This window comes from Protopterus annectens, chromosome 2.part2 (assembly GCF_019279795.1).
Source record: "Protopterus annectens isolate FY-2018-M chromosome 2.part2, PAN1.0, whole genome shotgun sequence".
NCBI classification, from domain to species: Eukaryota; Metazoa; Chordata; order Ceratodontiformes; family Protopteridae; genus Protopterus; species Protopterus annectens.
Genome location: NC_056730.1, coordinates 890,430,961 through 890,458,156, shown reverse-complemented (window position 1 = coordinate 890,458,156; position 27,196 = coordinate 890,430,961). Strand labels below are relative to the sequence as shown.

General features: G+C 43.6%; 1 protein-coding gene across 1 annotated transcript in view; it reads left to right on the top strand.

The window, feature by feature from the left end:
- The window catches only part of REEP5 (receptor accessory protein 5), a 515,414-nt gene that overhangs the window by 75,151 nt on the left and 413,067 nt on the right, over positions 1-27,196 (top strand). The window lies entirely within an intron of this gene.

Below are 27,196 nucleotides of genomic sequence, written 5' to 3'. Positions count from 1 at the left end.
TTCTTATACTATGTTTTTGTTCGAAATTTATTCTTCTCTGTGCAAGTGTATATTTTTTGTGAGTTTTTTTGTAAGGAAGTGAGGCAGAATGGTTTGAAAAATAAAGAGTTTTATTTTTCTTTTTCAGAAACTCATGGGTAGCTGCTCATTGATGTGTGTAAGGGCAACTGCACAAAACTAGGAAATAATAACTATTAACATCTGACATGAGAGAGACAGACACAGACTGCATAGCTATAGCTTCCATAAGTTAATACTGAATTTGTCTGACTCATTTTTAAGAATGCTCAGTAATTGTGATCCTGGGGTGCTGGATTGGTTTGCCTAATTTTTTAAGAAATGCCACGCAGACTGGAATCCCCAAGTAAATCCAAGACTGTATTTTCACAAAACACAGTAAGCGCTTTCATTTGGTAGATACCACCAAACATCTTCAGACAAAGTAACAGAGCAAATGCAGTCATATTTGTACTGAACACACCCTACCTAACAATCAATTTTTTAAAAATGTTTATTTATGTATGTACTATTTTGTAGTTGAATATTTATTAAAGTATATAGCTTTTAAGATTATTTGGATTTTTAGTGTCCAATACTAATTGGTGTTAATTGATAGGTAGGGTGTGTTCAGTATAAATATGACTGCATTTGCTCTCTTACTTTGTCTGAAGAAGTTTAGTGATATCTACCAAACAAAAGCGCTTACTGTGTTTTGTGAAAATAAAGTCTTGGATTTACTTGGGGATTCCAGTCTGCATGGCATTTCTTAAAACTTGCTGGTCGTTTTTGTTTGCTGTTCTGCTTTGGTTTGCCTAATGGCAATGTGTTACTATAAAAACAGGAAAAGGTAATGCACTGAAACAGGGTATTATTAGCCCCTAATATATATGGTTGTATGTGCGTGTGCATGCACATGCATGTGTCTGAGTTTATTGCAAAATATATTTAGCTAAGATACTGTCATTCTTGGTAATGTGGCATTGAGAGACACTGGACTAAGTGGGAGGTGGGTAGATTCTTGGGAAGTCGGTGTTGTAAATATTTTCAGCTGTACAGTACAAAGCATATTTAGATGTGACTGTTATTGGTCTCAGCCACAGAAGCAGTGTTCACTTGCTATTTTGCCATATGCTGTTAAGACTGAGCATTTGCTGCGTGATATGTGTGGACTGGTGTGTGTGTGTGTGTGTGTGTGTGTGTGTGTGTGTGTGTGTGTGTGTGTGTGTGTGTGTGTGTGTGTGTGTGTGTGTGTGCCTGTGAGTATATTACATTCATTTGATTGAAATCTCATGATGTTGAACTGCAAATGATAAAAAAATAAATAAATTAAATATTGAAAATGAAAATATAGCAGCAACCCAACTTCTGAGCACGAGTCCCTGGTGAAGAACAGCTAAACAAAATTGCAAACCTACATTTATATAAAACAAGTAGTAGTGTGCTCCAGTATCCTGTTGTGCTACACCATAAAGTAAAAAGTCAGTGTAAATCAAGTGTGGTAAAAATGCAGAATAACATAGGTTCATAGGGTTGGTATTAGGTTATTGGCCCTAGGGCCTATACAAGCCTAGCTGTAATAATTCCCTGGCTATTTCTTCCCACCGTATTTACTTCCCTGGACCCCAGTCTAGCAGGGCGACTAACGTGATCCCCGGGATGAATTTCCTATCTCCCATCCAATCATCAAGGTTCTTTTTGAAGGACCAAAGAGGTGCTCTGCTTGACATGTATGGGCAGTCTATTCCAGAGTCTGGGGAGTCTCTGGGTCAGGAACCTATCCCTCCAGCATGTTTTGTTCATTGTGATGACAAGGTTTAGATCCCTGGAGTGTGTGTCTCTGAGGGATTGGGATTTCTTTAAGTGTAGCATGTCCAACAGCTCTGGGTTTGACTTGGCCTTGTATGTTAAGCAGAGATCGCCTCTGAGTAGACAATATGCGACAGAGTATAGGTGGAGTTTTTTTAGACTGTCGGCATAGGGCATCTGCTTTAGGCCTGTGATTCTTTTACTGAGGTGTTTCTGCGGCCTTTCCAGTTGCAGATGTCTTGAGAGGTGCATACCAAATGGGGCATTGTATTCTGTAATGGGTCTAATGATGGATGAGTACAGTGGGACAATGACCTCCTTTCTTCTAGATGAAAAGCCCTTATTGATGAGGTGTGCCACATAGAAGGATTTCCTGACTGTTGTGGCGATGTGGTTATCAAAGGTGAGACCACTGTCCACCTGTGTCCCTAAGTCTCTTATCACACTTTCGGTGTTAAGTGTACTGCCACCTATGTGGTAATTCACGGGTACATGCTTTTTCCCAAAGGGGATAACTATAGACTCTTTCAGTGTCCACGTTTTTTTTTTCCCTTCTAGAAGGGGACAGAAAAAACAGAAAAAAAAAATGTGGTTCGTCAATCCCAAGGAGTCACAGTCACGGGTCAGTCAGTTCCCCCCTAGAGGCTAGAGGAGGGTAACAACAACAGGCGCGCTCTAGAGGCAGAGGGGGTCTAAAACAGGGGAAACAGAGAGCTCCTCTGACAAGCCCTTTCAGCATCCCTGAGATGTTTGCCCGGCTGTCCCCTCCTGAGGCAGTCGGGGGAAGATTATCACTGTACCCAGAAGCCTGGCATTCCCTCACCAAGACAGATGGGTACAGGTCGATCATATCAAGGTTTCCCTCAAAGATGTACCGGTTCGTCTAGGGAAAGTTAAGTTAGGAAGTCCTAAACTGCAAAAAAAGCCAGCCAAAAAGTACCATTCAACCATTTATTCCCGGAATCTACTCTACTGGTTCTTTTTTTGGTCCAAAAAGAGACCAAAAGGCGGAGACTGAGACAATATTGGATCTCTCAACAAGTCTGTGAACAAAGACAAGAACGAATGGTCACTAGTCTCCCCTTCCTCTTCCTTCTTACCTGGACTGGATGTGCTCATTAGATCTTCAGGATCGCTTCACTATCACATCATCATTCACAGGCAGCTCAGGAGATTTCTCTCCGCTTTCGCTTGGGTCCAGTCATTCAGCTTCCTGCCCCCTGCCCTTTGGTCTCACTACAGCCCCAAGAGTGTTCACAAATGCATGGCGTGGGTCACGGCTCACCTGAGGGCGTCAGGTGTTCAGGTGTTTCCGTATCTCGACGACTGGCTCCTGTCAGCCCACCACAGGCATCAGCTTATACAAGCCAGGATACACAATAAAATCTTTGTTCTCATTTGGGCATCTCCAGGGCCAATGGAGTTCTAAAGGTATTAGGTGGCTTAGTTCTGCCTAGACCCTGACATTTGCTCGATTCTACACATGCTCTCCTTCCAACTGTCTACACAACATGTACCAATAACTTCCAATGCCACCATCATACTATGCAACAGACTTAACTTCAGGCAGACATCTTCTTGGAGTCTCACTCCTCAGGAAGTTCCACAATGGGTACTTTTTGTACCCCATCCCGCCTAGCCACTGTCACCACGGATGCCTCCCCAGCACGGGTCATGGCGGATCATCATCAGGCGGTGGGGGGGATGGGCAGCAGCCGGATGAATCTGCACCATCTGCACATAAATGTCCTGGAGATGAGAGTTGTGCTTTAAGAGCTGCAAGCTCTCAACGCACTTTCTCAATTAGACACTCCTAGAGACAACAGACAGTTGTTCTGTACAACTGACACATCAAAACAGGGCGCAACCCCAAGTCCTAGGGGAAGGAACCGCCAGACTATGTGTGGGTGGGTGATCTCATGGTCACGGTTTCTGGTCTCAACGCATATCCTGCGGAAACTAGTATTGTAGCGACAGATTGAGCAGAGGCTAGCTCTCATGCCTCACTAATGGTCTCAAGCAATCATAAGGACAAGAGATTTTCTGGAAATTGGGTCAAGTAATTTTGCATCTTTTGCTACTACCAAAACAGCAAGCTGGTCCAGACTCTTCTGCCTCTCTTCCTCTTCCCTCAGGCCCCCCCCCCTCCTCTCTTCTGACCCAGGATTGGCCCCAGCCCCTTTGACTCTCATCCTCCATTTCCTCTTCCTCCCTCAGGTTCATCCTATCCAGCTACCTACAAGCTTGAGCTTGAGATTGAAAATGATTGCCTACTGCCCCTTACTGTTTCCGTTCTCGTCTCATCACCTTGGTTTGTTCCCGGCTTGCAGACATTGTGCCCAGCATTCTGATCATTCTGGACCCAAGCTAATCGGGTGCACCGTCTCAACCTTCTCTCAACCTCACAGCATGGTTGCCTTGTTCCCTCCTTAGCCAGGGCTCCTCTTTGATCTCTAACCCAGTTAGAGACATCATAGAAGCTTAAAATCTCCTACCAGGAGGATTTTATACAAACAAATGGAAGCGTTCTCTTATTGGCTAAGGCCAAGAATATTGATCCTTCCCAGCCCATATCTGCTGCAGGGCCTTTGAAAAAGTTTTCCTACTAAAGCCTCCAATCAGAATCCTCCTCCTCAGTGGGATCTAAATTTAGTGCTGACATCCTTGATTTCTCCCCCTTGAGCCAGCTGTTTTGTGTTCCCTGAAATATCTTTCTTGGAAAACTTTATTTCTTTCTTGGCATTGAGCTTGAGCCCATGGCTCTGGCACCAAGCATCTGTTTCTGTAAGGCCCTTTTGCAGAATATCCACATCATTTGGGGATTCAGTAATGGCTTCCAGTTTGCAGTCATCTGCGAACTTTGTTAGCCAGAGTCCCTTAGTGTTGGCCTGTGCTTCAGAGAAGTAGATGCCAAACAAGAGCGGTCCCAGGACTGAACCATGAGGTACTCCACTTGTCATTTGTCTGGAGCTGGATTTGGAGTCTGCTACTTTTACAGTATGGGTTCTGTCAGTAAGCCAGTTGGCAACCCATCGAGTGAAGTAGGGATTAATACCCAGCTTAGTAAGTTTATCTATGATTCCAGAGTGGGGAATGGTGTTGAAGACCTTGGCGAGATCCATATAGGCTGTGTGGCCCACCTTACCCTTGTCCACGGCTCTGAAGACTGATTCGAAGAAGTCAGTCAGGTTCAGGAGACAAGATCGGCCCTTCACGAAAACAAACTGCCTGGGGTCCAGTGTTTGAAGGTTGCCAATGTCTTTGTTTATAAGTTCCATGATAATATGTCCCATGGCCTTGCAGATCAGGCTCGTCAGACTGATGGGGTGGTAGTTCCCAGGATCCAAGGTGGATCCCCCCTTGTGGAGTGGGATAACTGTAGCTGTGCTCCACTCAATGGGCACGAAGCCTGAGGTGAGGCTATGATTAAACATGACACTTAGGTGAGGTGCCAGTTTATTTTGTAGTTCAAGTAGTACACAGCCTGGGATGTCATCTGGTCCCATGGATGCTGTATTCTTAGCTTTGGAGAGTGTGTTTTTTTTACCTGTGTGGCCGTTATTACTGGAATTTGGTAATCTTTCAGTATTGAGATGGGCCCTTTAGGGGATGAGAGGGGGGTGAAGTTTGCACTGAATCGTGCCAAGGATATTTGCAATATCCTTGGGATCCGTATATTTAATGCCATTCTGTTGTAGCTCAGAGCTGATCTGAGTATTGCTATTTAGATTCTTGACATAGCTGTAGAATGCCTTGTGGTTGTCTTTGGAATCTTTTGGCAGTTTTATTTTCGTAACTAGCTTTTGAGGATTTTATGAGGGATCTCAGCTTCTTACTGAGGCTGGTAAGGGAGTTTTTGCATCCTGGGATTTTCCTCTTCTGCAACAGTTTCTTCCTTTTGTTGTAAAGTTTGTTTATGGCAAGGGGCCACCAGATTGGCTTCCTTTTTTTGGAGGAGAGCGTCTTGGTTCTGTTGGGGATGGCACGATTCATGCACGAGTGGATGTGCTCGTACAGTGCCTTAGTGTAGGATTCAGCAGTTGAACTTTCAGTTCCCGTCTGCATGGGTGTCATGAGGTTTGTCACTTCTGACTTGAGTAGCATGAAGTTGGCTTTGGAGAAGTTTTTTACGGAGGTTTCCTTACTGGGGGGTGGGGTTGGGATGTGAATGTCAAGGGTGATTAGCTTATGGTTAGACCTGACCAACGAGGAGGTGACCATAGGTGTGGAGCATCGATTTTCCATGTTGGTAATGACCAGGTCTAGGATATTGGATCCCCTGGTGGGACTAAGTATTAGTTGATCCAGGGAGCTGGAATTTATGAATTCCAAGAACCATTGGGCAAAGGTGTTGCTACATGAGTAGTTTTCCCAGTTAACGGCAGGGTAGTTGAAATTACCCAGTATTAGGGTGTTTGGTTGTATCGTAATATTTTCCAGTATGGTTAGAAAGGTGTAGTGAAAATCTTGGGGGATATGTAGCAAGCTACAATTTGGATTGCAGTCTTACCTATTGTTAGTTGCACCTGGAGAATTTCAGACGCATTGTGTTGGGCAACTAGCCTGGTGTTGTGAATATCCGTGGTGAATATGGACATTCCTCCACCTTTAGTATTTTGGTCCTGGTTGGCTGAAACGTGTGGTAAGAGTTGTAGGCTGGTATTGCAGGGGTGCTCTCTGGAGCCTTGAACCAGGTCTCAGTTACTGCACAGATATCGATGTTCTCCATTTTTAGGAGTGCCTTGAGAGAGTGCATTTTGAGGTTTAGACTTCTAGCATTGAGTAGCATTACCTTCAGGTTTTGCATGCTTGTACCTGTTACGGTGGTGGTTTTGTCCTTTGAACTTTGCCTAAAAAAAGCACTATAGGGGTGGCAAGAGCTTTTAGCCAGTAACCTGAATCCCAGGGGCAACAGGTGCAGACCATCTCTGGCAAAGCATCTGATAGTGCTGTAGACAGTTTTAGATGCAACTCGTCAGTTCTATTCTGCTCACATACCAGAACGGACATCGTAGATCTTGTATCAGTTTGAATGAATGTAGAAGGTAATCCATCTAAAATATGCAAAGATAACACCGGTATCCAAGACAACTGCAAATTTAGCAAATCCATATTGCTCACCAGTGTCTGTGTGTGTGTCTGGTAAGTCAGGCAGCTAGAATGTGCACTACCTCGTCATAAGTAAAGTGACAGCCTTTTATAAAACCTGAACAGTATGTTTCCCTGGTCTGCAGCACTGTTTGAAATTGCTGTGCTCTGCACTACAACTTTAAGTCTTTTAGGGGGTGGAGAAAGTGCTGTAGACAGTTTTAGATGCAACTCATCAGTTCTATTCTGCTCACATACCAGAGCGGACATCATAGATCTTGTATCAGAAATCCTGTATCCCAGAATACATCTAAGGCAGCAATACCACACTTCCATACAATTTTGTGTATGTGGCAAACGTAACTCTTTCCATTCATTGACATTCCAAAAAGATAATGGAAATAAAGGTGGAAACCTAACAGTAGCTGCTGAATGGGTGTTGAATTTTATGTGGCCTTCCAAATAGGTATCACTCTTTAAAATACCTTAGTAATTCCCCACCTTCATGCAGAAATCAGCAGACAATTCATTGAAATTCTCTACAGCTTTTTCACACAAGAAGGATAAAGTTACTAATTTCTTCACTTGCACTTTAAATTTAACTGATAACCTGTGCAATGTGGTAATTTTTCTCAAATATTTTGGCCAAAATGGAAAATACAGCTTTTACTTATTTCACCACTGATATTATGGTGAATACTTTTTTTCATAGCAGCAATTTTAAAATCACATAACATGTATTGCACATCAGCTCTGAGGTGTAACCTAAAAGTTCGCAAGTACCTTTCTGCATTAAGTTATAAGATACAAGTGATTTCCATGATAACAGATAAAAAGCTTATGGGAATTGCTTTTGTTGAACCACAATACTTGATAAGTCCATGGCGAATATATATCTCAACACACATGCCCCTTGGATAAAATGTGCTCTCTTTTAACCATATAGATGCAGAGCTTAAATTAAATGAATTCTTTTATGTAGAAAATACCACCAGTGTGGTTCCACAAGAGGCATCTGTTAACTTTGTGTAAAAATACATACATTTTTCAGGTTAAATTCACTAACCTCTAAACTTTCCAGACACAATTCTTCCCTACTACTGTATATCATCATCTGCTTTCATACCCCAGTTGTACACTGTAAAAGCACTTTCCATAACATTTTCTGCATTGAAGCATGGTATATCTCTTGACAGTCTGTCTCACAGCCGTTAAGTCATCGCATGACATGTAATGTTCTACTTGTGTTGTGTCTGGCAAATAATGATGGTGATACTTTTAAGTCTTCCCTGACAAATCTGGGCGAGTTATCACTTTGTCTTTACACTTCTCACTCATCTTATCATATATTTACAAACCCAGTATTTTCTATCAGGAATATTCATCTACCATCAGTCATGTTTTCCTTTCTGAAATAATTTAGTGCTGTACGTGCCGCCTAGACAGCCTGGTGGTACACTGTAGTCCCTGAGCTCTGCTATAATTCCAAAATGTCTTGATGTATTCAGGACGTAAGTAAAGAGCTGCCTTATAAATAGTCCATTTAATATTTTCAAATTTTTGACTTTTGGGAAGAATTTGATGTAATCAGGTTTCAACATTTTTAGTCCTTTCACACTATATTGTAAAATTTTAATCAAATGAATGTCATCCATGTAAATACGCACATATGCATTTACACATCCTGCAGAAGGATGGCTTGTAGCATAGTTCCAGACACTAATGATACCCCTTCACTTGAGCAGCTAATATGATACATTCCAGTTACATAGAACCTGTGAACACTTTCTTTGGTTGAGGTGCTTGCTGGAGTACAAACAGTCATGACTTTGAACCCTGTATAGTTGAATCACACTTCTGGACTTGCCATCATGTAGACAGATTTGTCCTAATTCCTTCATCTAGAATGGGTGAGCCACCATCAGTTGTTTACTCCCATCCGTACCCAACAGGCATTTCCTGCATCTTAAGTGTTGGTTGAGGAAATGTCCCCTAGGACACAGTTTGGCCAGAATCTTCTGCACCTTGAAGCTGGCTAGATTTCCAGAAAAATTGTCAGTAGAGGAGTTTCAGCTTTACTTGACATGGCCAAATGGCTACCTGGAGCAGATAATTGTGAAACAAAGTAAAATTCAAAGTTATCTCAATGGCTGAGAGATCACCAGCAGCATTCCTGGTCGTTGAACACCTCTTGTAACTTCTATCACTACTTATGGCATTTTCAGAAAGAATTTAATTGCCATTATAACAAACATGAAACATTTGCTAAATCAGTGGAGTAACCTAGTATGGCGAAGACTGATGTTCTTAATCATTCAGTCAGTTCCAATAAAGTGTTTACAAAAAATAAGCCACTAACTGTGGACTTAAGAAAACTAAACACAGTCTTTCGTTTCTACATCTGATACTGTTTTTTTGTATTCCAGTCATAATAAATGCATTCTTTACAGTGGTAGCACCTATTGATTATATTCAGGACAACAATGTGCCTTTATAATACTGCTGATAACTTTGAAAGATTTGTCCATGCAATACTGCTGAACTCTTGTTACCTGAACAGAATGGGAAAGATGTCCACTGGGCAGCAGCAGAAGTATTGTCTTAATGTCTGTATTAGTGGAGAATCCATTGTGCTTGTTACAACTCAGTATAATAATTGCAACCAAATTATTTAATAAAACATTTCAGAATGGTTCAATGTATGCTCATCACTTTTTCATACTTACTAATTATTAAGCTGAAGAAACTATCAAACTTTAAAATGTATAAATAAGTGTTTGAAATCCATCCATCTGTTTTCTAAACTCCTTGTCCTGGTGAGGGTAGGATTACTAGATTTACATCCGTTTCTTAACCAACAGTGCACCAGTCTCCAGCTTATCTTCTGGAATCTCCAGGCCTTCTAGTAAAGTTAAGACATAATTCCTACTACATATCATGGATCTCTCCTGGGATCCTCCCCATAAACTCTGCCTTGTGCACCTTCTGTGAGAGGTACCCAGGGGAGCATCCTCACTAGGTGGCCCGACCATTTCAGCTGACTCATCTGATCCTAAAAAAAGTAGTGGTTGTACTCAAAGTTCCTCCTGAATTACCATGGTCCTCACTGTGTCGTGGATTTTATGAAGGAATCTGACTTTTACCTCTTGAATCTGTGATCTTCCTTTCTGCCACTGCCTAACCTCCTGACTGTAGATGAAGACTGGGAGGTAAACTGACTGTTCAAATAAGAGCTACATCCTATTAGTTCTTGCTTTGGCAGTGTAAGCCAGTAGAGTGCCTGCAGTACTGCAGCTGCTACACTCATCCATCCATAAGTCTCCTGATTCCTATATACTTTCACCCCAAGATAACTTCCCTGCAGGTGGCTACTCCTCTTCACATACAGAGAGCAAGTACTTTTTTCCAAGAGGGAACAGTGATCTCTTATTTTGGAGATGCTGAATTTTTACCAGTCTGCTTCAAAGGTAACAGTGAGTCATTCCAGTACATACTGGAGATTGCAGGCAGTTGAGGGTGAGTGGACATAATTATCTGCAAACAGCAGTGATGCAGCTGTCCCATGCCTAAACCAGATATCATCTACATTTTTCATTATCTTTACTTCCTGTCCATGTAAATCATGAAAAAGAGTGGGAGACCAGACTCACACTTGGTGGAGTACTATAGTCACCTTTAAGGTATTTGGCTTAATGTTGAGAATGTATGCACAAGTGTCACTTAACTACAGGGGGCTAAATAGTGTGGGACCATGGGGGTATGAGAGCCTTACTGTATGTTTTAGTGCAGAAATGTGATGATAGGCATGTTGTGGAACTTTTCACCCTGGGCCTCTCTCTTTAAATTGGATTTGCCATTAGGGCTAACATGTTTATCATAGTGAAATAGATAAAGTGGCTGGGGTTGGTGGAAAAGGGCAAACAAGTGTGGGAGGGATAGAACAGCAGTATAGAGGTTGGTTGCAGCAAATGAATGGATGTATGTTTTTTTCTTGTATGTTTTTTCATGTATTTGGATGCCTGTGCCAAACAACTCTTGACATGTCACCTTTTCTTCTGTGCATTTGTTATCTATTTTGTGAATTAAAGCTTTTTAACTATTGATGTTCTTCGTGTTTCACTGTTGCAGTCATCACATTTGGGTTATCTGTTTGCAGTAGCCCTTAGTCGGCCTGATTATTAAAGTCTTGGGCCCTGCATCGGTTGCTGTCTCATTTCCATGACGTCAGGTAGTCCGGGGTATAAAGTATGCAGCCGATGCCATTTTATCAGTCTTTCTTGCTGTGCGGTGCCCGAAGCAGAAGCAGTTCGCAAGTGCCGGTCGGCCGACTCCTGAAATTTTCGTTTTTGAATTTCAGAACCGAAGTCTTCAACTAAGCTAAGTACCCCGTTGAGGAAACTTTTTCTTGCTCTAAATCGATGTCAGTAAAAGTCAATAATTGTATTTCTTGTGGAAAGCAAATACCTCATAAAGATTTTCATTCGTGCTGTATTCCTTGCCTAGGCCCTGACCACAACGTACCTCGCTGTCGGTTTTGTGCCTTATTTAAACAACAAACTATTCATCGTCTGTATATTTATGCTTCTAAATATTTTGGTACTCTATTCAATTACCCAGATATGGCTTCAGTAAGCCACCCGACTACCGACATTCTGAAAAAAACACAAAGATAAAGACAAAGACAGACCGCATAGGTCCAAAGCTGCCGACGACGCTTCTCCTAAAATAGTCGCCAGTTCGCCGGTACTCTGAGGCGCTTTCGCAGCCCCTGATACCAGCTACTTCAGATTCGCAGGCCTCTACTGAGACCCATTCGGAGTCCGGTATGCCGCGAGATGCTTCAACTGTGGAAACTGCGGATGTCTCTACCTTGGATGTGTCTGGAGCCTCTGTGCAGGCACCGGCTTCTGAGGGTGTATTCAGGCCTACTGACTTGCATATTAAACCAACGCCATCTTCTTCTTCAAGGCCTAAAACGCGATCCATGCCTAGAAAACCAACGCCCAGACCGCATGGTCAGGCCTCTATGCCTAAAAAACAAATAGCAAGGATGGCTGAAGACCTTATTACTTTAATCAGGGGAAGCCAACCTTCCCCCTCTAAGAGACCTAGGACTGAGTTTACTTATGATTCGTTTGATCAGGATTCTGAAATTTCTGTTTCCTCTGATGACCAGGATTTACCCTTATCTACCTATGAGGATTGTGATGCAGAGGACTCTATTCCCTCTGCTTCCCCTCCAGAGGATTTCTCTTTTGGTGAAACCTTGCATACTCTTAGGGAGCATTTTCGCTGGGAAAGCTAGGATTACTCTGACTCTAAAAAGAGGCTTAGGGATTTCTTACTCCTGCCCCAACACAGGCCTTTAGCTATCCCCCCTGTACTGGACATTGTTGATGATGCCTTTTCAGAATTTAGCTTGGCCCCTGACTCTTTACCTCCTGCTCCCAGAAAACCTGATGGACATTGCAGGGTTCCTGACTCTCACAGGTTCCTTTTTAAAAATTCTACTGCAGATCCTCAGACCATTTCACAGGGACCCAAGGGCATTAAGGCTACTACTGCCAAAAAGCCTACCACCTCTGATAGAGATTCCAGGGCGCTGGATATATGGGGTAAGAAGGTATACACTTCTGCAACCTAGGCCATTAGGGCATTAAACTGCCAGTTTCATATGTTAAAGTATCAGCAGCATATTACTGGATTGCTTAAACAGAAAATTATGTTGATTCCTGACTGTGCTGAAACTAAAGATTTACAGGATTTGATGCATTCTGCTGAACAAGCTGGAAAACATACTTTGCAATGTGGTTTTGATTCATTGGAGGTATCTTGCAGGTCTGCTGTCACTTAGATGGCATGCTTGGCTTAAGGAGCAATCTTTGCCAGATCATGTTAAAGCTAAATTGCTAGATGCTCCCTTAAACCAAGACCACCTGTTTGGCAACAAAGCAGAAGAAGTACTTAAAAAGATGGAGGAAAAAGCTAAATCTATGCCAACTGTTAAAGATTTCCTGCAAGTACAGCCTCCCAGATTTAGTAGGCATTGGCCCTCTAAAATTGGTCCTTTCCTGCCTCTTCCAGACCTTCTCATTCCAAATCCAGAACCAGCAGAACTCCCCGACTTCAGTCCCAAGGTACTCACAGGACTAAGCAGTGGGGGACTCCCACTTCCAAAGCAGGGAGTGGTAAGACTCCCCCCTATGGTAAACTGTCTCAATGACTTAACTTTAAATATTCCAAGCCCTGCACAACTGACTGTTCCTTTAGGGGGAAAGATTGCCCTGCAGGCAAAAAATTGGGAACCCATTACCCAGGACAAATGGGTTTTAAATATAGTTTCCCAAGGATACAGATTCCACTTCCATTGCTTACCAACTCCAAACGGTTGACCAGACCTTCCCCCAAATCAGTGGGTAGAGGCTCAAAAGTAAGTTCTCTCTCTTTTAAGCATCAGGGCTATTCAACCTGTTCCAGAAGAAGAATGGGGGCAAGGTTTCTACTCGAGACTTTTCCTGGTACCCAGAAAAGACTATTCCTGACATCCTATCCTGGATCTGTCTATCCTAAACACATTTTTGGTAATCCCAAAATTCAGGATGCTAACTCATCAGCTGCTTCCCATGCTCGGCAAGGATTCCTGGTTGGCAACACTGGATTTAATGGAAGCCTACCTGCACATCCCAATAAGGGAATCTTGCAGAAGATACGTATGCTTCAGAGCAGGCTACATCCACTGTCAGTTCTCTGCACTGCCCTTTGACTTGTCTACTGTGCCCAGGGTATTCACAAAGTGCCTTGCTCCAGTCATTGCATTTTGCAGGCAAAGAAACATTCATATATACCCATACCTGGACGATTGTCTAATTCAGGCAGAAAGCCAGGACATACTATTACAGCATCTGGTATTTGTAAAGAAATTGCTAACTTCTCTGGGGTACACCATAAACAAAAAGAAATCCCATCTTGTACCCTGCCAACAAATTGTATTCCTGGGAGCAAGTTTGAGTACAACTTCCCAGATGGCCTACCTCACGCCAGACAAAAAAAGTTCATTTGACAGCCTACTTAAACTACTGGCCACAAAGACACAGCTGTCTGCAAGAAAAAGTCTGCAAGCCCTGGAGTTCATGGCCTCCTGCATTCTACTAATTCCATATGCAAGACTGAATATGAGGAAACTACAATGGTATCTAAAAAGGTTATAGTGTCAACATTCTCAGGATCTAGAATCAATGATTCCTGTCATACCTTGTCTACAGATAGTTCCTTTGGTGGGCAGAGGCCTGCCACCAAAATAAGGGACTGCCATTCACTCTACCCCCTGCCACCCAAACCCTAACAACAGACGCATCCGACTATGCATGGGGGGCTCACTTGGCAGGGCAGTGCATTCAGGGCAAATGGAACCCAAGTCAAATGCACCTGCATATCAATCAAAAAGAAATGTTGGCTGTACAGTATGCTACGACAGCCTTCAAGGACCACATTCTTCCAGGACAATTATTGGTAAAGACAGACAACACCACTGTTATGTGGTACATAAACAAGCAGGGGGGAACCCACTCATACCCTCTCTGCAGACTAGCTATGGCTCTGTGGAACACAGCCTTGAGTTACCAAGTGCACCTATAGGCTCAGTTCCTGCCAGGAAAGCCAAGTACACTGGCAGATGACCTAAGCAGAAGTCTCATGGACCCACACGAGTGGAAACTGGAACCAAAGATATTCAACATGTTGAGAAACAAATGGGGGAGCCCAGAGATGGACCTTTTTGCCTCCCCCCGAACTACCAATTGGACAAATTCTGCACAAGGACTCCCCACAAACAAGCTTGAAAAGTGGATGCCCTGTCCTTCACCTGGAAACACCTGTCTGTTTATGCCTTTCCCCCTCTGCCTCTCCTCTCCAAGGTACTTCTAAAGATCAAACAGGACAAACCAAGGACAATACTGATTGCACAAGACTGGCCACGCCAACACTGGTACCCCCTCATGCGCAGGGTGTCACTGCTGGCACCATGGCACCTGCCTCAGACCCCTGCTCTGCTGTCTCAGCAGGGGGGCCAAATTCTGCACCCACCGCTTCAAACCCTGAACTTGGCAGCCTGGCTAATTACCTGATCTCTCCATTCCCATCCCTCAGTAAGCAAGTGCTGGATGTCATTCTGTAGGCAAGGAGGCCTAGTACTAGAAAATCCTATGCTGAAAAATGGAAAAGATTATGTTGCTGGAGCCAGACTCATGGGATGGGCACAGCAGTGCCCAATTTACCTCAGATTATTCAATACTTAACTGAGATGCTTCACAAGGGCCTTTCCTTTTCCTCCATCAGAATTCATGCCTCAGCCATTTCAGCTCATTAGAATACAGAACCACCCCTCTTCTCCCATCCACTGCTGAAGCAATTCCTCAGAGGGGCCGAAAACTTAAGACCACCCAGGAGAGCCCCTACTTCAGCCTGGGACCTTAACTTTGTGTTGGAAAAGCTCACTCTACCTCCCTTCGAGCCAGCTGCAAGTGCAGAGTTGAAATTCCTTTCTTGGAAAACAGCCTTCCTTCTTGCCATCACTTCAGCAAGAAGGGTGTCTGAATTACAGGCCCTCATGGCTGTGGAGGCTTTCATCATCTTTCATGCGGACAGGGTGTCACTCAGGACCAATCCCTCCTTCATGCCCAAGGTGGTATCCAGTGAGGCCCTTAATCAGTCCATTCATTTGCCAACCTTCTTTTCTAATCCACAGAACAAAGGGGAAAGGATACTGCACTCCTTGGACGTGCACAGACAACTTAGATTTTACCTGGACAGGACTAAGCCTCTCAAGAAATCTGAACAGGTGCTGGTTGCATTTGCTGCAGGGGCAGAGGGGAAAGCTATTTCAAAGCAAACCATTTCTAAGTGGATAGGCCATTGCATTAATTTCTGCTATAAGCACCATGGAAAACCTATCCCACAGGGGATAAGACCACATTCAATCAGGGCTGCATCTACCTCTACAGCCTTTCTCAGAGGTGTCCCTACCAGGGAAATCCTAGAAGCTGCTACCTGGAGTTTTGTACATACCTTCACCAAGCATTACCACTTGCCAAATTTTTCTAAATCCAGAGCTGGCTTTGCCACTGCAGTCTTGCAGGGCCTTATAGCTGGTCCTAATGCTATCTAATTACCTCCTCCCATCCTTCGCTTTGGGAATCTACCCAAGTGTGATGACTGCAACAGTGAAACACGAAGAACATAGTACAGTTGTGTACACTTACCATAAATGTAGATGTTCGAGTGTATTCACTGTTGCAGTCCTGGTTACCCTCCCTCCAGCCCCCTGACTTCTATTGTCTATACGTCTATTCTTGTTTACTATGCTTAAAGCTTTCTGGTGTATTTGCTTTTTGTTGGAGGTGTAACCTTGTATATAATTGCTTCCCATTATGGGGGCACTTGACATTTGGGGCAAGAAAAAGTGATAAAATGGCATTGGCTGCATGCTTTATACCCCCTGACTACCTGACATCATGGAAGATTTGAGACCGCAACCGACGCAGGACCCAAGACTTTGATAATCAGGCCGACTGAGGGCTACTGCAAGCAGATAACCCAAATGTGATGACTGCAACAGTGAATACACTTGAACATGTACATTTATGGTAAGTGTACACAAATGTACTTTTTGTCTCCTCTTTTCAACTTCATGTCTTAGAAACATTGATATTGGTTAGATAAAAGATCCTTTCAGCCAGTCAAGTCTGCAAACTTTTTTGCAGTTAAAATGCCATTGGGTCTGCCCTGCTGTATAGTGTAGAGGAGTAAAGGCCTTACTGTGACCAGTACAACCTAAGTATTAGTAGCAGTTTGGGTGCTGCAGATACTGGGCAGAGGAGAGTGGGAGTAAATGGCTGCCGTCGGCCCATGCTGATGGGAAGGAGTGCTAGTTCCTGTCCATGGCTGCATTCGTCAAGTAGTGGTTCACAGGCTGCAGTGATGCAGCTTAGACTGGGAGATATGGATTTGGCTTATTAAGCCAGTGGTGGCAGCCCTCATTAGCATTTGTGTGGAAGCACATGCCCATTGGGATCGGGAATAATAGGCCCCACAGTGATGAGGGTGTTCACATTAGCTACCAGGATGAGGTTAGCATTTAAGAGAAAGTCCTGGCCATCCATGTTAATGAGGGCTTTGGTCAAGCCCTCAACTGGTCAGAAGAGATGGTGGCAGTGGGGGCTAAAGCAGAGAGAGAGTTGATGGAGGAATTGAGAGTCCCTTGAACTATAAGATGGTCCGTGGATGTTGGTAGTAACAGACAACCTTAATATGACAGCTGCCTTTGGTTGGCTGTCACATGAGTGACTTGACATTTTGCAGCTGCTAAGGACTGACTGGGCTGAGACCCATTGTAGGTACGAAGGGTGATTATTAATAAGTTGGGAGGCAGAAAGCACTTAGAAAAACATGCAGTTAGATCTGCAAATCTTTACATTACCAAAGTGTGTGAACTGCTGTATAGAAATTTGTCACACACTTTTTGGTTAGAGGTTAAATGTCTCAGTCAAGTTTTCAAAAGAAAATTCCTGACGTTATCCTTCCATTCTAATTGTCTGCCCCATCTTCCTTCTTGCTGCATTTTTTTGTAGAACTGCTACATTTTTTCTTTTATTTATTTTTGCAATTAGTTTTCTTTGTTTTCCTAGAACACTTGTGTCTCTTGCAGCATTTAATCCCCCTCCCCCGTTCTGCATTGAATAGTTAATATTGTCTTTAAATGTTTCTTTGTAAATCTTTATTGCAGTCCTTTATCTTGTTTGGGTTACGTTTTATTCATCAGTAATTTCCCGAAATATGCAACTCTGTGCCATACACCTTCTGAGGCCCAACGCATCACCAGTGATCTCTAAAATAGCTTCTCCCAGTTCTGCTTGTCTTGGATTGTGTGCTGACCCTAACATACTGATGCCCGTCTCCTACGCTTTTCTACACACTGTACTTGACATTAGATCATCATATATTACAAAAATGGTATCTCTCATATGTTGCAATACCCAGAATTTCTCCATCTGTTCTGTGCTGTTCCTTAAAATTCTTGTAACACAAGTATATTAATAGTGTTTTTTTTTAATGTTTACTACTTTACTTGCCAGCCTTCAAGCCTTCCCCAATTGTTCATGGGCCATTCATTCCTTTACTGAGAATTTCACTTGTGATCAAGTTGAGATCTGTCAGGAGAGAACTGTTTTTCAGGAGACTATGAGGTTACTTTAAACATTTAGTGGCATTTTTTGTGTGTATAATGTCCTAACCCTGCCCCTGGGTGAGGAAATGTGTGATCCAGATCACTGCAAAGACTTGCAGTACCTTTTGCCATACGAGTGTACGCTTCTGCACTCCCACATTGGAGGCTTGGTAAGATTGGTGCCTGTCTCATAGGTTCATAGGTGAGGACTAGGCTAATGGGCCTTGAGCCAACACAAGCCTAGCCCAAGAATATTCCCAGTCGTCCTGTTTCCGGACATTTAGTTCCTTGTGCCCCTATCTAGCAAGGCTGTTGAAGTGATCCCTGGGGTGAATTTCCTGTTACCCATCCACATGTCAAGATTTTTCTTGAAGAGGGCTTGTGATGTGCTCTGCTTGACATGAGTGGGGAGTTTATTCCAGAGTATGGGAAGTGTCTGGGTTAGGAACCTATCCACTCCAGCAGGTTCTGTTTATTGTGGCGATGAGGTTGAGGTCTTTGGATCGTGTGGTGTGGAGGGATTGGGACTTTTTCAGATGAAACATGTCTAGCAACTCTGGGTTAGACATGGCTTTGTATGCCAAGCAGAGATCGCCTCTATGTAGGTGATATGAGATGGAGTAAAGCTGGAGTTTTTTTAGTCTGTCTGTACAGGACATGTGTTTGAGTCTCAGGATCCTCTTTGTGAGGAATTTCTGTGGCCTCCCCAGTTGTAGGTGTCTAGTGAGGTACATGCCAGATGGGGCATTGTACTTTCTAATGGGTCTGATGAGGAATGAGTAGAGAGGGATTATGACTTCTTTCTTCCTGGAAGAGAAACCTTTTGTAATGAGGTGTGCCACATAGAAGGACTTTCTAACCACAGTGGCAGCATGATTGTCGAAGGAGAGGTTGCTATCTACCTATGTTCCTAGATCTCTTATCACACCTTGGGAGTTGAGTGGGCTACTGTCTATGTGGTAATTCATGGGCACTGTGTTTTTCCCGAAGGGGATAACTGTGCACTTTTTAGCATTGATCTTAAGACCATGGTTTTAGCACCAGTCGTTGGTGTTTGTGAGGCCTTTTTGTAGGATGTCTGCATCAACCTGAGAATCAATAATGGCTCCCAGTTTGCAGTCATCCGCAAATTTAGTTAACCAGTATCTCTTGGTGTTGCCTGGACTTCAGAGAAGTAGATACCAAACAGGAGAGGACCCAGGACAGATCCCTGTAGTTGTATTTGGAGTCCGCTGCTTTCACCATGTGGGTTCTGTCCGTGAGCCAGTTGGCAACCCATCTTATGACGTAGAGGTTGATGCCTAGGTTAGTGAGTCTGTCAGTGATCCCTGAGTGGGGGGGGTGTCGAAGGCCTTGGATAGATTGAGGCAGGCTGTATGGACTACCTTGCCTTCATCGACCACTCTGATGACAGATTCGAAGAAGTCTGTCAGGTTGAGCAGACTTGGTCTGCCCTTCACAAACCCAAACTGCGAGAGGTCCAGGGTTTGAAGGTTCCCTATATCCCTATTTATGAGGTTCATAATGAAGCGCTCCACAGCCTTACAGATCAGGCTCGTCAGGCTGATGGGGCGGTAGTTTCCAGGATCAGTAGTCACTCCCCCTTTGTGGAGCGGAATGACTGTAGCGGTATGCCATTCGGTGGGAACAAAGCCTGAAGTGAGGCTGTGGTTGAACAGGGCACTCAGGTGTGGTGCCAGTTCCCTTTGTAATTCATGTAGAACACAGCCAGGTATATTATCAGGTACCATGGAAGCTGTATTTTTGGCTTTGAGTAGTGCGACTTCTACTTGTGCAGCCATGATATTAGGGATTTGGCATTCCTCTGGTATTGGGATGGGCCCTTTAGGGAGTGAAGGGGGGGTAAAGTTTGCACTAAACCTGTCGGCCTAGTTATTGGCAGTATCTGTTGGTTCAGTATTAGTGGTGCCGTTGTGCAGTAGCTCAGAGCACATCTGCATATTGTTATGCAGATTCTTGACATAGCTAAAGCATGCCTTGTGGTTATTTTTAGCATCTGTAGCAATTTAGTTTTCGTAACTAGCTTTGGAGGATTTGATGAGGGATCTCAGTTTTTTGCTGAGGTTTACTAAGGAATTTTTCCAGTCTTGGGACTTTACCCTTTTCTGCAACAGTTTTTTCCTTCTGTTGTAGAGTTGGTTAATGGCAGGGGACCACTAAATTGGCTTCCTTTTTTTGGAGGACAGGATCTTGGTTTTGTTTGGTATGGCCTGATCCATGCACTTGTGTAAATGCTCATACAGCAGCCATACATCTATTCCCCATTTGTTTGGATGACGTGAATTTTGACACTTCTGCCTGTAGAAGCTCAAAATTGCCTTTGGAGAAGTTCTTTACTGTGGTTTTCTTCAAGGGGGATGAGGGTGGGATTTGGATATCGATTGTGATTAACCTGTGGTCAGATCTGACCAGGGAGGAGTTGATTACTGGCGTAGAGCAGCGGTCCCCCCAAGATTGTAATGACCAGGTCGAGAATGTTTCTGCCTCTAGTAGGGGCGAGAATGAGTTGGTTCTGGGTGTTGGAATTAATGAATTCCAGAAATCGTTGGGCAAATGAGTTGGAATAAGTGTCATTTTCCCAGCTAATGGAGGGGTAGTTAAAGTCTCCCAGTATAAGGGTATTAGGTTGAATCTTAATGCTTTCCAGAGTGTTCAGGAATGCAGAGTGGGAGTTCTGGGACATTGTGGGAGATCTGTAGCAGGCTACAACCTGGATTGCAGTTTTGTCCAATATTAGCTGTACCTGTAGTATCTCTGATGCATTATGTTGGGCAACTAATCTGGAGGTTTGCGTATCCGTTATGAAGATGGATACACCACTGCCTTTGGGGCTTCGGTCCAGATTTAGGGGCTGAAAGGTGTGGTATGCAATGTAGCCTGGTAACGCCGGGGTGCTCTCCAGAGCCTTGAACCAGGTCTCTATTACTGCGCAGAGGTCTATGTTCTCCAGTTTAAGGAGTGACTCGAGCAAGTACATTTTGAGATTTAGCCTACTAGCGTTGAGTAGTATAACCCTCAGGTTGCATTTGCTTTCATTTTTTTATGGTGGTAAATTTGTCTTCATGGCATTGCCTAAAAAAGGCACTATAGGGGTGGCAAGAGCCTTTGCCAATATCCAGAATCCCAGGGGTGACAGATGCAGGCCATCTCTAGCAAAGCATCGAGGTCTGCCGATCATGTCATTCCACCCCTTTGAATGACACCAGAAACTTAGCCAGTTGTTGAAGTCAGTCATTTTATGCTTGTACTGTGGTATCATTCTAGGCAGTGGTAGGATGCTACTCGGGGCTAAGGTCATACCTACCTGGGCTACAAGATCTGAGTGCTCCTCCATGTCTCTTTTCATGTAGTCCAGTTTCATTTATTTATTTATTGTTGTATTTATTGACATTTGATCAGTGAAAGTTCAACTGGGTGGGTGCCCATTTTCATTGGAGGCCCAGGGAGAAAAGCTTCAAAGTATTACAAAACATTTTAAGAAAAATAATTTTACAGTCTTCAAAAATAACACAAAAACCTGTTCAGTATATGTAATTGTACCAAGTTAGACATAATGTAAAAACATTGGATCTAATGTCTTTTCCATCCATTTCTCAACCAATGGGTCTCTAATATGACTTGGCTTTTTTCAGACTTGTGATCCTTGACTCAGGGTCCTCCCCTTACCCATAATTCCCTTCCGTCTCCAACATTACTTCAGATCTCGTTTGCCACTCAGAGTGCAGGCGTAATTCGTTGGCTCAGTCTGTAGTTCATCTAAGTGCTTTTTTTCTGCTACTTTCCGTTGTAAAATATTTTATGACATTTTACTATTATTGTTTCTTTTTTATTAGTGTAGGTTTTTTTTCAGCTGAAGTTCCTTTCCTCCCCTTACCAAAAAAAAAAAAAAAACTTTAGATCTTTCATGCCTTCAGTACGTTTTCTTTTATTACTAGTAATACCTAGTAGTTGTTATATCATTGGTGATATTTATTGTGTGTACTTCTATATACACCTTTTTCTGTGTGTATTCTTGTTACCATTGTTGGTAATGTTTACCTGGGACTTTCTTTCCCTCTGCCTTTTACAGATTGGCAGATAAATCTACTTGTTTTAAGAAATGTATGGATTGTAGTCACAATTTGCCTAACTCTGATTCAAACCTTAAGTGTGTGTATTGTTTGGTGGAAGCACATCGAGAGGAGGATATTCTGTTTGCACAACCATTGAATACTGAGCCATGACTGAACAATGTAATAAGTCTATTCTCAAGGGTCTCCTACCTTCTGAGTCTTCAAAATCTTCATCTGGAGCTTCCCTGTCTGGGAGAAAGTTATCAAAGAAACACAAGGGAGACCAGAGTGATAGCTTCCTTGCCTCTCTGCCCTTTTCTTTGGACCGGTCTCCTGACTGCTGTCCTTCATCAATGTTATCTTTGGCTCAGACTACTAAGATTTCCAAGCCTTCGACTTGTACAACTGCCCCAAATCAAATGTCAGTAAAGTTCAAGACTCCTCCCTTACCGGAGTCGAGGTTTTCCCTGGATCCAGCCTATCCTAGGCTGTATTCACCCTTTTTTCAGGCGAGACCCTTACAGAGGACTTTGTGGTCACCCTCCACATCTTCTTCCATAAGGTTTATTAGGTCTACCAGAAGCTGATGTGGATAGAATGATAAGAATGTTCCTCAGAAATAAAATTAATTTGGGAGTTTTCATGGCTGTGTCTCCCATCTGACCCATGAGCTTTGGGCCCTCTCATTTACATGTGGCCACTCCTATCCCGAACTGACCTTGAGGTTCAAGTTTGCTGTATCCAGGTTCTTCTGTCTGTCCATGTGTGATCTGAACTTGTGGTCTTCTTTGACTCGGGCATCTTCTCTGATCCAGCGGGCTCTGATTTTTGGATCTAGACAGATCTCAGAGCAGAAGCTTTGGTGCAGAAGCTGGGGGTAAGAGTTCAACTCTGAAGCTGTCATCTCTTCCCCTTGGAGTTTATTCCATCTTTGGTCTCAGAGCAGAGTTGGGGTGGCGCTGTTGGTCATACTCGTGTGGCAGCTTCTGCTCGTACCAGTGTGGTCTTGGGTTGCCTTCAGCTTCTGCCCTTGAGGCAGTTGACGGATCTCTCTCTGAGTCTGGAGAATGGACATCTCTAGCCCTCTTGGCTCCAACTGCTCTGCAACTGATACTGTGCACTATCAGGATGCAAGGCTATTAAATTTGGGACAGCTGGTTCATACTAGCCTTGAGATGGTCCTCCTTCATAACCCCCCCCTCAGACCTCTGAGTCCTCTCTGAAACTTCCCACTGTGGAGGCTTCTTGGAAGCATAACTGTAAAAGGAGATGCATTGACTCCTCCCTAGGAGTCTCTGACAGAAGCCATGGATTTCAGTGAAGAGGAGGGGTCCCCCAGATGACCACTTAGACTGGTCTTCCAATGCCCCTTTTCAGGAGGAATCTGTTGTCTTTGAAGCTTTTGGTTCCAGCTCAGGTATTCAATGGGTGGTTCACTGGCTGATGAGATGATGGATTTAATCTATTGACGAGAATGGAAGGAACTGGATGTCACAGATCCAGTTACCAGAAACCCAGATAAATATCTTGTTGCCCCTAAAGACCACTTTCACTGGAGCAAAGGCCTGGCACTGGATGCCGTGTTAGAAGCAGCAGCCACTAAGGAGGTGCTTGGAGAAGTGAGTTCATTGACCTCTTTTATCAGTGACCCGTTTGATGTTTCTATTTTGTTCTGTACTAAGGTCAAAAACACACCCTCCAAAAGTGAGCATGATAGAAAATCTTTTTGCCATAGGAATATGGTTTCTACCCCTCAGAGGACCTTCTCTAGAAACCAAAAAGTGAGGAAAAAGCTGTGGTTTCAGAAGTCCCAAGGGTTTTCTCAGGATTCTTCTAGATATAGCTTCCCTCCCCCAGGCAGGAGGAACTAGTTTAATGTTAGACATCATCCTCTTCGCAGAGGAGGCCTGCAGAATCAAGGCTTCAGGGTTCTGTTCACAGAGGCATTATCAGAGCTCCTAAATGGTTGCTCAACTGTTGCACTCTGGAGGCAGTCAGGATGGGGGGGCGGGGCACTTGTCTTTGCACCCAAAAACCTTGATGTCCATCACCAAAGATGTCTTGGTGTGGACCGATATTACCAGAAGCTATTACATTCCCTTTCTCTGTCCACCATCACTAAAAAATAAACTTTCCAACATTCCACTCTCTGAAAGAAAACCAGCAGCATTAGAAATAAAAAAGCTGCTGGACAAGTGAGTCATCCAAGAGGTTCCACCAGACCAGCAAGGGTTCGGAACTTATTCAAGATTTGTTTTAGTGCCAAAAGAAAGAGAACCGAAGGCCAATTTTGGACCTCCGCCACTAGAATCAATACATGAAGCACACAAAATTCTGTAGTTTACCTTGCCCCCCTTCTGAGGAAGGATGATTTGGATTTTTTTTTATTAACATTCAGAATGTGTACTAACACATCAAAATGGACAGACGGTACAGGAGGTTTCTTCACTTCTGGCTGGGGGCTTGTCATTTTAAGTTCAAAGCCCTTTCCTTTGACCTCAACATAGCCCCCTAGGTGTTCACCAAATACATGACAGTGGTTGCAGTTTGTGTCCGACTGCAAGGGTTCCGTGTGTTCCCTGTCTAGTTGACTGACTGCTTACATGTCATACCAGGTGTCTGCTAGTCCGGGCCAGAAACTATATGCTTCAGCTATGCTCTAATCTAGGAATTACAGTGAACCAGGAGAAATAAATAAGTTTTCCCCACTGCAGGTTCTGGACTCCATAGAAGCACACTTGGATACAGCCATTCAAATTGCAAGATTACTGAAGAACATGTTAGTCATGCGAAGAACTAAGGACCTACAACTCCTTTCCTATCAGAAGCTGCCTGCCAGACTACTTCAACTTCTAGGATAGATGGCAGCCCCCATTACGTTGGTCCACTTGGCAGGGCATTATACAATTGTTGCAGTGGAGACTTAGCAGTCCAAAGGTCCATCAGATTCCAGCCCATGAACTTTCCAATCCATTTAACAAAGTCTGCAGACATTATGTAACTTGGTAGAGTCATTCTCCCAAGGTGATTTGGATCCATTCCTTTGTTCCTGCCTCTCCCAAAGCCTCAGTGGGCATGGATGCTTCTCGGCTAGGTTGAGGGGCATTATATGGGGAAGATGGTCCAAGGCATGTGGTCCTCATCAGAGGCCAATCTTCACGTCAGTGTTTTAGAAGTTGCAGGCTTTTCAGGATGTCTTTCCGTTAGGGATGATTTTTGCCCAGACTGACATGTCATTCTGGTACATCAACAAACAAGAGGGAACACGCTCCTACCTGTTGTGTCTAGAAGTGAAGAGAGTGTGGTAGTGGGCGATATCATCCAGCCACTTTCTGGTAGCGATGCACATAATGGGGAAGACCAACTTTCTAGCTGGCAGGCTGAGCAGATCTATTCTGCTCCCTCATAAGTGGTCTCTCAATCCAGAAGTAGCAAAACAAATCTTTCCTTGATAGGGCTAACCATGCTATGATCTTTTTGTTTCTCCTGCCAATTTCAAATGCATCAGATTTATTTGCTTTAATCTTCCTGAAGGGAGAGTCCCCAAGAGATGCTGTGACTCACAACTGGCCCTGTGATCTCTTGTACAGCTTCCCACCAACTCCCGTAATTCTGAAATTTCTGCAGAAATTATTGCAATGGAAAATGATGGTCATCCTCATTGCCCCTTTCTGGCTTCATTTGGTACACCAACTTTGGGTGCTGCATCTGAATCCAGATCTCCTGTCTCATCAGTCCAAACTGCCCCATATGTGCATTCAAGCCCTAAAGCCAAGACTAACCTCATATTTTCTCCACCTTCCCATGATGACTAGTCAGTCCAGGCTTTCCACCCATGTGGTCCATATTCTTACTTTTCAGAAACCACCTACTAGGAAAGTTTACAAAAGTAAGTTGAGTAGATTTTCCATTTGGGCTTCACAAAGAAATGTAGATCTTTTTTTCAGCTTCTATAGCTGCAGTATTGGATTTCCTTGCTTCCATTTTCCATAACTGAGCTAGTTATTTAAAGTCCAAGGTTCAGCTAGTGGCAATCTCTTAATTTCTTTATTGGAGAGAATCACACTTCCTTAGCCTTACTCAAGTTGTGTAAAAGTTTCTTGAGAGGTACCTTTCTTTTTAGACCTCCACTCAAAGATCCTACTCCCTCTTAGGACATGACTGTGTTGCTATTAGCCTTGACCCAAGCCCCTTTTGAACCAGCTACCAAGGCGGATTTAAATTTCTGACTTGGAAAATTCCTTTTGCAGGTAGCAGTTATTTCAGCTAGGTATCTACTCCAAGCACTGTGTTGCCAGCCTTCATATATTATCTTCCACAAGGACAGGGTTTCTTTGTGCACCATCCCTTCCTTTTTGGCCAAAATAGCTCACTGACTTCACTCACAGTATTAATCTGCTAGTCTTCTTTCCAAATTGTTTGAATAAAAAAGGAATACATGCTCCATTTATTGGATTTGCACAGATAATTGCATTTCTGCCTTCATTAAACTAACCCTTTCAGGAAGTTGGACCAATTGTTTTTCTTTTCTAAAACCAAGGTGGGTCAAGGAATGTCAAATGTTTCCTTGTGTAGATAGATACAGCCAGTCAACCCCCATGTGTATAAGCAAAAATGTTTGGTTCTACCTAAGCCATCAAAAGCACACTCAACAAGATCCGTTTCCACTTCTTCAGCCTTCTTTTCTAAGGCCTCTATTGGCATTTGTGCTGCTGCTACCTGATGTCCTTCAAGGATGCATCTGCAGTCATAACAAATGGGTTGTCCTGTCATCAGGCAGCCCTTCGGTCGGCCCGGATTCCAAAGTCTGGGTCTGGCTTCGGCTGGAGTCGCACTTCACCCGACGTCATTGCGACAGTTTTCGGGTATAAAGGCATCAGCCCGGCCATTTCCTCAGTCTTTCTTGCGGCGTGGCACGAAGCAGAAGCTGTTCGCAAGTGCCGGTCAGTCAGATCCAGAGATTACTACTACCGAATACTACTTGAAGACTTCTATAAAGCTAAGTACC